This window comes from Coturnix japonica, chromosome Z, assembly GCF_001577835.2.
Source record: "Coturnix japonica isolate 7356 chromosome Z, Coturnix japonica 2.1, whole genome shotgun sequence".
Taxonomy (NCBI): domain Eukaryota; kingdom Metazoa; phylum Chordata; class Aves; order Galliformes; family Phasianidae; genus Coturnix; species Coturnix japonica.
The window spans coordinates 65,236,715-65,247,298 of NC_029547.1; the positions used below are offsets into that span (position 1 = coordinate 65,236,715).

Here is a 10,584-nt window from a genome sequence, read left to right on the forward strand (position 1 = left end):
CACTTTACCAGCAGTTCACAGTAGGATGAAAATCACAATTTCATTGTAAGGAAGTTGCAGTCCTTTGCAATTTTATGTGCCCCTACTGAAAGAAAATAATAAAATGAGACAGCATGAAGAAAGATTTTTTTTCTGTCATCCCGAAGAACTCCATGAAGTATATTTTAAGACTCAAACTGGGGGAAAAGTTACACTTCCCAGTCTCCTATGATCTGTCATAGAACATTATTTATTCATTGAAAAACTACTGACACCTTTATCAAGTTCTAACTTGCTCATTTTGATCCGTATGAAGGTCAAACATCCTGTAAAATAATAATAATAATAATAATGAAAGGCATCTAAGCAAGTAGCTTTTATTGTCTTTCTTTATATACACAGAAAATTTCTCAAATTAAAAGATCCCTCAAACATCTTGTTGAGATAAGAAAACACTAGGGTTGGACTTGATGACCTCTGGAGATCCCTTCCAACCCCTACAATTCTGTGATTCTGGGATAAACTAATATTAAAATGCCATTAAATTATAAGAAGATTTATTAAATGTTATAAACATTTATAATTCTGAATGGGGGAGTGGTTAAGTTGGTATTTTCTAGTTTGTACTACAACACAATGTATAGGCTAAGCTATGTTTTTGGTATCTGTATTATTGTCCGTGTATTGCTTTCCCACTCAAGTAATTCAGAACCTGGGAGAATGAAGAGCAATTTCAGTTTGAGAGATGTAGGATAAAAACAAGAGAAACCGATAGGTCTGATTTGCTTCTGAATCAATTAGGAAAAAAAAAAAAAAAGAAGCAAAACAAATTATAGACTTTGGTGGAATGCCTGCTAGATCTAAAGCTTATTTTTACCCAAAAGAAAACCTTTATTGATATGAAATGTAAATATGCTGCAGTGACTGGTTTGATTCACTTTATCTTTCAATATAAAATTTAAGAAACTTGCTTTTCTTTTCAGAAGTTTTGGCTATAGCACACTTGAAGATTTTTAGTTTCATGTCTAGCATGTTGGAACTCTTCCATTCAAGGGACTTCCTTACAAGATGGATATGGTCTCAGCTGAAAGATCTTTCCTTCCTTTGCCCCCCAAATTCTGTAGAGTACATGCCATTCTCTCTTAGTTCTGTTTGTATGTCTCTGGCAGAAGACAATTTGAGAGTGTGTTTAATAAGAAATTGTGGAATGAGGAAAGAATATTTGCACCTACTTAATTTGATAAATAATTACGGGGGGAGAAAGAGTAATACTTTAAGACTGAGTTATAATGACTTCATGTTTATTTTAATACCAATGCAGTCAACTTCTGTCATGAACCTTGCTGTTTTGTAATTTTTCAAAATAGATAAGACCAGTTTTGTTCTGTACTTTGTGTAAGGTCCAGAAGAACCTCAAAATTCAGTTTTGGTACATGTCATCACTCTGTGCATTACAAGAGATGCCTCCTACACCTTTTTATGCTTTGTCAATGACACAACTGATTATTCTTTTTTGCTCCATGCAGATAGTCTTGCCAATGCCAGTCATGAATCATAGAATCACTATGTTGGAAAGGACCTACAAGATCTTCTAAGTCCAACCATCCTGCCGTTACCGATGCTGTCACAAAGAATGAAGGCGAGCAACATCCAGATTCTTTCAGTAGAGAAACAAGTAAACAGATTAACTAGTAATCCAGAAGAACAAAATGCTTTTGTTTTTAAAAAATAACAGATCTTTTATATGTTCAGGTAATATTTTGCTCTGGGGAGAAGGAATATGGTACAAAGGATAAAATGTAAAATAACTCACCAGGCTTCTAAAAATGCCCTTTTAAAACTAGAACACATAGGTTTGATAATACACATATGAGCTGAATTTTGCCTCAGAAGTCCTCCTGTACAGCCTTGGAAAAATGTTTACTTTCCTACCATCTGTAACACCTGTTAATGCTTGTTTTTGAGGCTGAGCTGACTTCAAGAATTTTTTATTGAGAAAAGCAAGCCTATCGGCTTTAGAAAGAAAGAAACTGGTGTAGGTAGAAGCACACCATGAGAATCTAAAAATAGGTAAACAGAGTTGAAAATAGCCCAACACAAGATCTAGCTGAACAGTGCAGTGTGCTATGTGATCCTGCTCTAGGGTAGGAAACAACAAACATAAACACTGATTATCAGCACTAGTAACATTATCTGTATGGACACATATAATTAAGACCACATTGTGCAAGGTGCTGCACAATAAAATGTCATGAAAATGATAACAGTATACACGTCTTCTGATACTTACAAAAGACTCCACTTAAATGAGTGTTTGTGGATACCCTTGGCCTTATTTTTCTACAGCTGAATTCACTGATTTAACTTCAATTAACTTCTCCTTCTTCTTTTTTTCCTTCCTTCCTTCCTTCCTTCCTTCCTTCCTTCCTTCCTTCCTTCCTTCCTTCCTTCCTTCCTTCCTTCCTTCCTTCTTCCTTCCTCCTTCCCTTCCTTCTTTCCTTCCTTCCTTCCTTCCTTCCTTCCTTCTTCCTCCTTTCCTTCCTATCCTTCCTTCCTTCCCTTCTGTCCTTCCTTCCTTCCTTCCTTCCTTCCTCCTTCCTTCCTTCCTTCCTTCCTTCCTTCCTCCTTCCTTCACTCCTTCCTTCCTTCCTTCCCTTCCTTCCTTCCTTCCTTCCTTCCTTCCTTCCTTCCTTCCTTCCTTCCCGTTCCTTCCTTCCTATAGTACTCACGACGGTTCAAATTCCTTCCTTCCTTCCATTGTCCTTATCAGTCCTCTTTCCTGATACCTATGACCCTCGTCGCATGAATATTTACGGCGACGATTCCCCTTAGAATGATACTTCCCTCACGTTACTACCTCCGTCCTCTCGCCTCTTCAACTCTCTCTCTCTGGAGCACTCCCTCCTCCCATGATTTTGTGATTCCATACGCACTTATATATATGAAGATAACAATTTCTTCTAAATTATGTTGATTTTTGTTACTCTTGAGTAAAAGAAAAGTAGACCTAGTGCTGCTAACTCGTTATTTATGTTAATTGCAATGACCATTTTTAAAGAAGTGATTTCTATGAGCTGCATACTAATATTTGAATAGATTCTGGAAAAATATGAGCTTTATCCTGTAGTCTGCAAGATTTCCCACTGAGTGTAATGAATTTTCATCCTGGTAATGAGTCAACATCAGTATATCAGTGTTTGTATTTTGTATTTAATTTACCTTATTGCTTTTTATAAATTTATTTATTTTTATCTATAGGGATTAATTTTATTGCTTTAATTCTAGAAATGTACATATTTGACACATTTAAAAAGTAATTGGGAAGTGGAATGTATCTGAAGTAAAAATAAGAGTAGTGACAGAGTAAAACTAACTATATTCAATTATTTTCTTATCTCAGAGATAACTATGAACATTGCATGCCATTTTGATGATATTTAGTCTCTTTTATTTGGAGAGAAATAACAATGCTCTTCTCTGCTATTACCACAGAAATAAAACGCCTCTTCTCTAGGTCCCTCTACCTTCATGGCAACAAAGACGTCCAGATGACAGATGGAGGATCCTCTTGGTGTGGGCCTAAGATGGCCTTTCAGGTAGAAAACAGGTTGCAGAAGTTAGAAAAGCTTTCTGGATGCTTCTGCTATCGTAAACATAGTTTTCCATTTCCGTGAATTATGATGCTCAGTTGATGTTTGATATCTTTCTGTACCCCTTACGTAATTCAGATGATGAAGTAAAAAGAAGAAATTAAGAGTTGCTACCACTGAAATGCCAGGTTTTTGATGAGCATCATATTAAAATGCATTCTTTGAAGTGTTACTTATTTCAGGTAAGATTATGGAGAAGGAGAAAAATGCAGTACTAGTTAATTTATCTTAAACTCCTAAAAATCATGTGTGCCATCAGAAATATCAGCTTGCAGAAAAATTTGGATTCCTTGTCCCCACATTAATTGTTTAACAAAAAAAATGACCAGATTTATGATGTTTTTTTTTAAAGAACATTTTTAGCTATTTCTAACTTCTGGAGGCTTTATTTCTTAGTAAATCAGGAATCCTGTTTCTTGAGGAGCATACTGAGGGGAACAATGAGAATGAAACTTTGACACATTCTGACAAAACAGAGGAGATAACGCTTTGAAAATACACTTTTTCCTTCTGTGAACTCAGTAAGAACAGTGTGTTTTCATCAGCTTCCTTAGAGTTTAATGAAACATTTACATGCCATAGTGATAGCATACTTATTAGTTAAAGTATCTGGAAAGCTTTGTAATATCCAGAGCTTTTGAAAATGAGAGATGCTGGTAGTTCAAGATGCAATTCAGTCTGTTAGCTGGATATGGTTGTCCTCCTTAGATGCAGGTGAATTGACTGTTAAAGGCCACGTGAGGTTTTATGGCAACTGTAGAGGAAACTCTCTGTGGTCTGAGGAGAAAATTCTCTCGGCTGCAACAGAATTAAGCCTTAGGAGCCTGCATTTCTTGTCAGCTGTGGAAATTCAACCTCATACATTTCACTGTAGATGAAAGTATCTGCCTTGTGTGCTGTTCTTTCTGGGGCCAGGGGTTAACGCTTGCAAGTATTTCTGCTACATCTAAATAAACCTGAAGTAAGGATTTCTGGCGATTGTGGCAACATGCAATTTGTTGTATAAATAGCAGCTCAAATGCAAATACTGGAAAATGAGTAAGGATATGTAAGTATAGTCTTTTGCCTGTACAAATACAGTTTTCTGTGCTGCATCCTCATTCAGGCAGGCAAAATATACTAATAGGTACACTACAGAGTTCATTCCAATATGTAAGCCAGCTTTTGGGGGCAGTCATGTGTGGAACCACGGGTTGGACATGATGATCCTTACAGGTCCTTTCAAACTCGGGATATCCTCTGTTTCTGTGATTAAGGAGTAACAAAAAAATGTATGCCTCATCAGTTACTACTAGTGGCAGAACACCAACAAGATACCTAGAGATGCAAAAGATGTGGTGAATTGATTCACATATAATTGAAAGTAACATTTACTGCAGCCTGGTTGTATCACTGGTAGTAAATCCTGAGTTATTTTTTTTTCTCTAAGGAGTATGAAATCCAAATTCTGGCATGTAGTGAATTTCTGAGTTTCCTTCCATTTCCTCTTGAGAGTGCAAACCATATATTTCATTATGACATGAGATTGAGATTGCTTAGCAGAAGACTTTTTCTTGTATATTCATCACCTACAAGGTACTGTAAAGAAAGATATTCCAAAGTCTACATCCAGATATTGTTTTCTACTGATTTAATTCTGATCATTAAGAAAAATTAGGGTTGTCACTTCACACTGTCAAATTAGGTTCCTTCATTTACTTTTATGTAAGTTATTTCTCTCTCTATATATATATGTGTGCTTGTATATAGTGTAGGTATAATACATAAAGCATAGTCTACATAGACTATATAACTTGTTATCTATGTATGTATACATTAACTATATTCATACAAAAAACTATGTCTCTTAACTTTTTACAGAGAATCCCACAGAAGTTGTACCAGAAGTGTCACAGATAAATATAACTGCAACATTGCTAGAAAATGACTGTAAATCTTCAGTATCTTTTGACTGGGTAAAATTAAGTTCTGAGCACTGCTAAGAAGTAGATCTAGCAACATCACCTCCAATTCTCACCAGTCATCAGCTGTGAACATGACTTCCAAAGTTTCCAGCGCACAGAGGTTTGTACATATATATTTATATGTACTATATATATATATAGTATATATATATATAGTACAATATATATATATAATGCAAAATTTTTTTAAAATGCCAGATTTGGTGCTTGCATGATATTAAATGTCAGTGATATTCAGTCCACTTTTGATAAAATCAGATGAATTGCTTAATCAACAAGTACTTCCATACTCATGACTGTGGGCGGCACAGCTTCAGACCAGATGACCAGGAATGGAAGACTCCTGCTTAAATCTGTGGAATTAAGTGGGTGCCTATGCTTCCTTCTGTTTGACAAAGGCAGTTTGAATTTGGTTTTAATATAGGTGAATAGTCATAGCTAATTTGTTGTATCTGGTTTACTGATTTCTGGTAGACAATATGTTATAATACTACAATAGTAACTCCAGGACATACAGGAACTATACAGCCTGTCAGACTTTACACAAAAACAAACAATTCAAACAACAACACGGTAGTTGAAAAGTGTGGAAGGTGAAACTGAAAAGCAGGACTCACAGAAAAGATACAAACATCTAGATTTGGCTAAAGAATGGGGTATTAGCAGCATCCTTGTTTTCTCAGAAGTGTGTTACATCATGAGGAGGCAGATCATCACTAAAATATAACAGTGTAGAGGAGCTGATATTTCCTTATTAGCCAATGGCCTGACAGAATTCTTTTGACACATTTCTTTTGAATAGAAAGAATTTTGAATATATGATCTTTATATATTAAATCCACACAATGAACAGTGTGAGAGGGCAGCTGGGACTTCAGTTGCTGATAGGATCCTATCTAACTATAATGGTGAGTAGGCTTCTGCAGCCTGAGCAGTCAAATATCTGTCTTGAAATACATGAGTTGCCTAAAACTATGATGATAAAACAGCTGGTCCTATCTGCATATTTAGTTATATAGTTGTGCAAATGAGATAATATATATATATTATTTTTTTTTACTAAAATATTGTAATGCATTTTTTTCAGTGCAAATGTTGGTATGGGAGAAATCTGTCCCTGTACACTATGCAGAGAAACTGGAAAACACTGGAAATCCCCATGCATTTTTGTACAAGTTTGAGTTTTATTTTTCTAAGAACCTCTACATAAAAATGGTCTCTCGTCCCCCAGAAATAACAAGCAATCTCTTGTCAGAGCTGTGCATAGTACTCTATTTCCTGAGTGTGAGTAGTTAATAATTAAAAAATGAACTGTTTTATCCACTTTAAAAAGTGAGTTTGTAGGGACTCTAAGACACTCTTAGTGGTGTGAGTGTCTGCACAGATGAAAACCTTGTATATGGAGCATGGCATAGCAATTATCAATGGAAATGAAAATATAAAGTATGTAATTTAACATATCATTGTTTTAAATAATTTTTTTTATATATAAGTGCTATATTATCTAAAAAGCAATTATTTGCTTTGGGGATTAAACTAGATTATTAAAATTAATCATCCTTCTATTTGTCCATGCTGCTAGCATCAAGTGGTATAACAAAATTTGCCTTCTGCTTGAAAGCGATGTTCTAATGTACATTATATGAACTAATATCTCCTTGGGACTATTCAGATATACTGGTATTTCATGAGGCATCTTAGCTTTCTTATAATATTGGAAATACACAACTTAACTTGCTATGCAAACTGGATAGTTTGCTATATTAGTTTTTTGTATGAAGATATTTTGTTTTAAAACAATGTTGCTGTGAAAATAAAAATACACAACTGATTGCTCAATTGTTTTTTTATTCCAGTTTTAATGACACGACTTACAGATTATGGAGTTTTTTGCAGCATCAAGAGGAGAAATGGAAATGGATGTGTTGTGGAGGGAATCAGAGAGAAAAATTGCAGCATTTAGTTGAAAGAAAAAGGAAAAATACTCCAGGATGTTAATTCCTGCCATTCCCTTACTTACCAGCTTAGTATCCTATAAAAAACCTGGCTTCTCCAGAAAGTATCAGCAGTATTACAGCAACTGTGCAATGAATATCATCATCCAATCTTTCTTTGTTTTTATTTTATAATAGTTACCTTAAAAATGTACTAATGGAAAGGATGCTTGTAAAGTATTTTCACAGCAGTCAGAAGCATGAGTGCATTTCATGTAGACTGTGGCTAATTTATAGTTTAGCCACCTTTGGGAAGGTTATTCATATTGCCATGTGATAAAGTACAGGTTTCCTCCTTGTGTGTAACTGTATATTTTCCACTTTTTTTTTTTTTTTTTTTTTTTTGCACTTAACATCACACAGCTGCTTTGTTACCCAGTTCAAAGTGAGCAGTGATACTGGCCTGAGTTATCACATGTTAACTTCTGTGCAGATATCCAAAAGACTCACTCATTCAGGGAGAGCCCTGACTCTTCGTTTTTGGATGAACCAAAGCAAGCTACCTCCTACCAATTGAAATGGCACTAAAAGATTAATATAAATTTGCTGTTGATGATGACGTACAGCTCCAGTTAGTGTTAAAGTAATTAGTGGGAGCATGCTGCCTTTTGTTAATGAAGACTCATGAATTAAATGCATTGTGAAACACTTTCAGAACAATTGTTTGGGCTTTCAGTGATTTGATGAATGAAAAGTTTGTAGCATTCATGGTTTCACTTTACCATGCCTCAGAGGTAAGTTAGCAAAGGAAAGTCGACAAATGCTTTACTAACATCTTCCCTAAGAAAAAGTTTATTCCTGTCTTGTGCTCAGTTCTTGACCACTGTCTATAATCTGTACTATAATCTGTTAGTGCTGCTTGAGCCTCTGTGTAATACACAGAGAGCTTGTAAGATCCTTTTTGTAAATCCCACATAGTATTATTTGTGTGATTAAGTGTTTATGCCATGATAAGGAGCAAATGATCACAAATACTACTGGGAGCAAAAATAATGTCCTCTGATTTCATTTGTGAAAGTAAATGCAGTATATCTGAGTTTGAGTGACTAGCTTGAAAACCAAAAAAAAGGTGGGTTCCTGACAGGCAGCAAACCTCTCTGGAGAGATTTTCTTGTGTGAGAGATGGGTGCCTCAGTGCCCCTCAACAAAGAATCTCCAATTATCAAGACCCTTTCTTCTTATTTTAGTGGCACTGGTCACCATTTGAGTCCTCGCTGGTCCTTACTTGAGCCATCCTAGTGTCATCACCCTTTTCCATTTCCTAAGCTAGTATTCATGTCTTCTTATTTCTCTCTCATCAGTCTGAAGTCTACTAGCTAGTGGGACTTCAGGGTCTAGGGGAAGGCTTCTCTTTTTGCCCCAAGTAGAGATGAGGGTCCAGCCTCCCTCATGCTGCTCACGTTTGTCCTCTCTCTGGTCAGATGAGTGCTTAACACCTTCCCCTGGCTGGACTCTAAGACAGGGCTGTCTGTCTTCCCACACAACTGTGTGATACCAACCATCAGTTTCCCTCTCTGATTGCTGAATACAACTCAGCCTGACAACCTCCACTGTTTACCTGGTCATCTGCTAAGAAGATGATCCAGTTGGGCACATCTGCATGCATGGCACTACCAAAGTTCTGGGCAGCCCTCTTGCTCCTCAGAAGATCCTTCTGGGTGCACTTTTCAGACTTGAGAGGTAGTGGGCCTCCTGCCTCAGTTTCTGTCTCTGCCTTTCTGCTGTGCCAGGGGATCACTGCATTGCTACTAATGGAGAGGTTTCCCCTTGTGACCCATGATAAGAATAAGAATGCATCTGCCACAGAGCTGAGTACCTCAACTCCTTCTTCCTGCTTTTTTATTTTTTTCCACCTTCAGATTTTTCCGTTTAATTACTTAGAGTGAATGAGTTTTTATGTCATGATAAAAACACCTTTCATCCATCTCCCTTCTTATTCTGACTTGGAGGGCTGCCACATTCCTAGGAGCATCCTTTCCACATCATGTTTGCTTAAGCTTTTGAAGGAAAGCACACTAGAGAAAGAGAAGTACTACTTACAAAGAGCACTTTTCTCTGTTACTCCCACTCATTTCTTAGTAGCTGATTGGAGTATAGGAATCTGATGTATGTGAGATGTATAAGAAGGCAACTTTGTATGTATTTCTGATCTTTTATTAAACAAATGGTAGCAAGTGGAGCATGGTATATTAAAGTATTTCACTGCCTGGAGAAAATATCTTGAATGTGCCTTTAAATAAGCAGATCTTAAATGGTGTAAAATCTCAAAAATGTAGTGCAATATTTTTTTTTAATAGTGACTCTGTTGTTAGTGATGACAAGTTATACCTCTAAATGTTAGAACAAAATTGTTAAAGCACTGATGGTCAATTAAATAAGAAAGTGGAAGTGGAGTCAGGAAAAAAAAAGTCAGGAATCTGGTATCTTCGTTGTTTAACTCCAAATGTGAACAAACCAATGCTTTCTTCATCTGGACAACAGTTATAATCACACAGAATCACAGAATGTCCTGAGTTGGAAGGGACCTCGAGGATCATGAAGCTCCAGCACCCCTGCCAGGCAGGGCCACCAGTCTCCCCATTTAATACTAGACCAGACTGTCCAGGGCCCCATCCAACCTGGCCTTGAACACCTCCAGGGACAGATGGGTGCATCCACAGCCTCTCTGGGAAGCTCTCTCTCACCACTCTCATAGGAAAGAACATCCAACCTAAATCAAACAGGAGAGAGAGGTTGACTTGTTTTGTAGCTAAATGTGTTCCTTTTCTCTCTGGCAGTTTTAAAATACAGCAGATGACTGCTAAATGCAACTTTCAAACTTTCCTTATGAATTTTGAATCCTTATGAATTCCTATGATGATTTTTTTCTTGGTGTATAAACATTTTTGTGTATAAACATATGAAGTTTCCATGGAAGAGAGCAAAGAAGGGATGACAAGCCAAAAAATAAAAATAGGAAAATAAAACAGGAAGACTCTGGTCTACCTTACATTATTT

The 10,584-nt window shown here is 36.4% G+C and overlaps 1 long non-coding RNA gene across 2 annotated transcripts; it reads left to right on the top strand.

Moving 5' to 3' along the window:
• Window positions 1-2,882: 2,882 nt before the first annotated feature.
• LOC107306714 lies at window positions 2,883-10,152 on the top strand. 2 transcript variants are annotated; one of them, XR_004305642.1, is made up of 3 exons: window positions 2,883-3,811; window positions 5,490-5,693; window positions 7,450-10,152. It is a non-coding gene; the product is annotated as an uncharacterized LOC107306714 (long non-coding RNA). The 2 variants fall into 2 exon arrangements; XR_001552248.2 differs by having other exon boundaries at window positions 2,883-3,575; window positions 3,708-5,693.
• The last annotated feature ends 432 nt before the right edge of the window (window positions 10,153-10,584 follow it).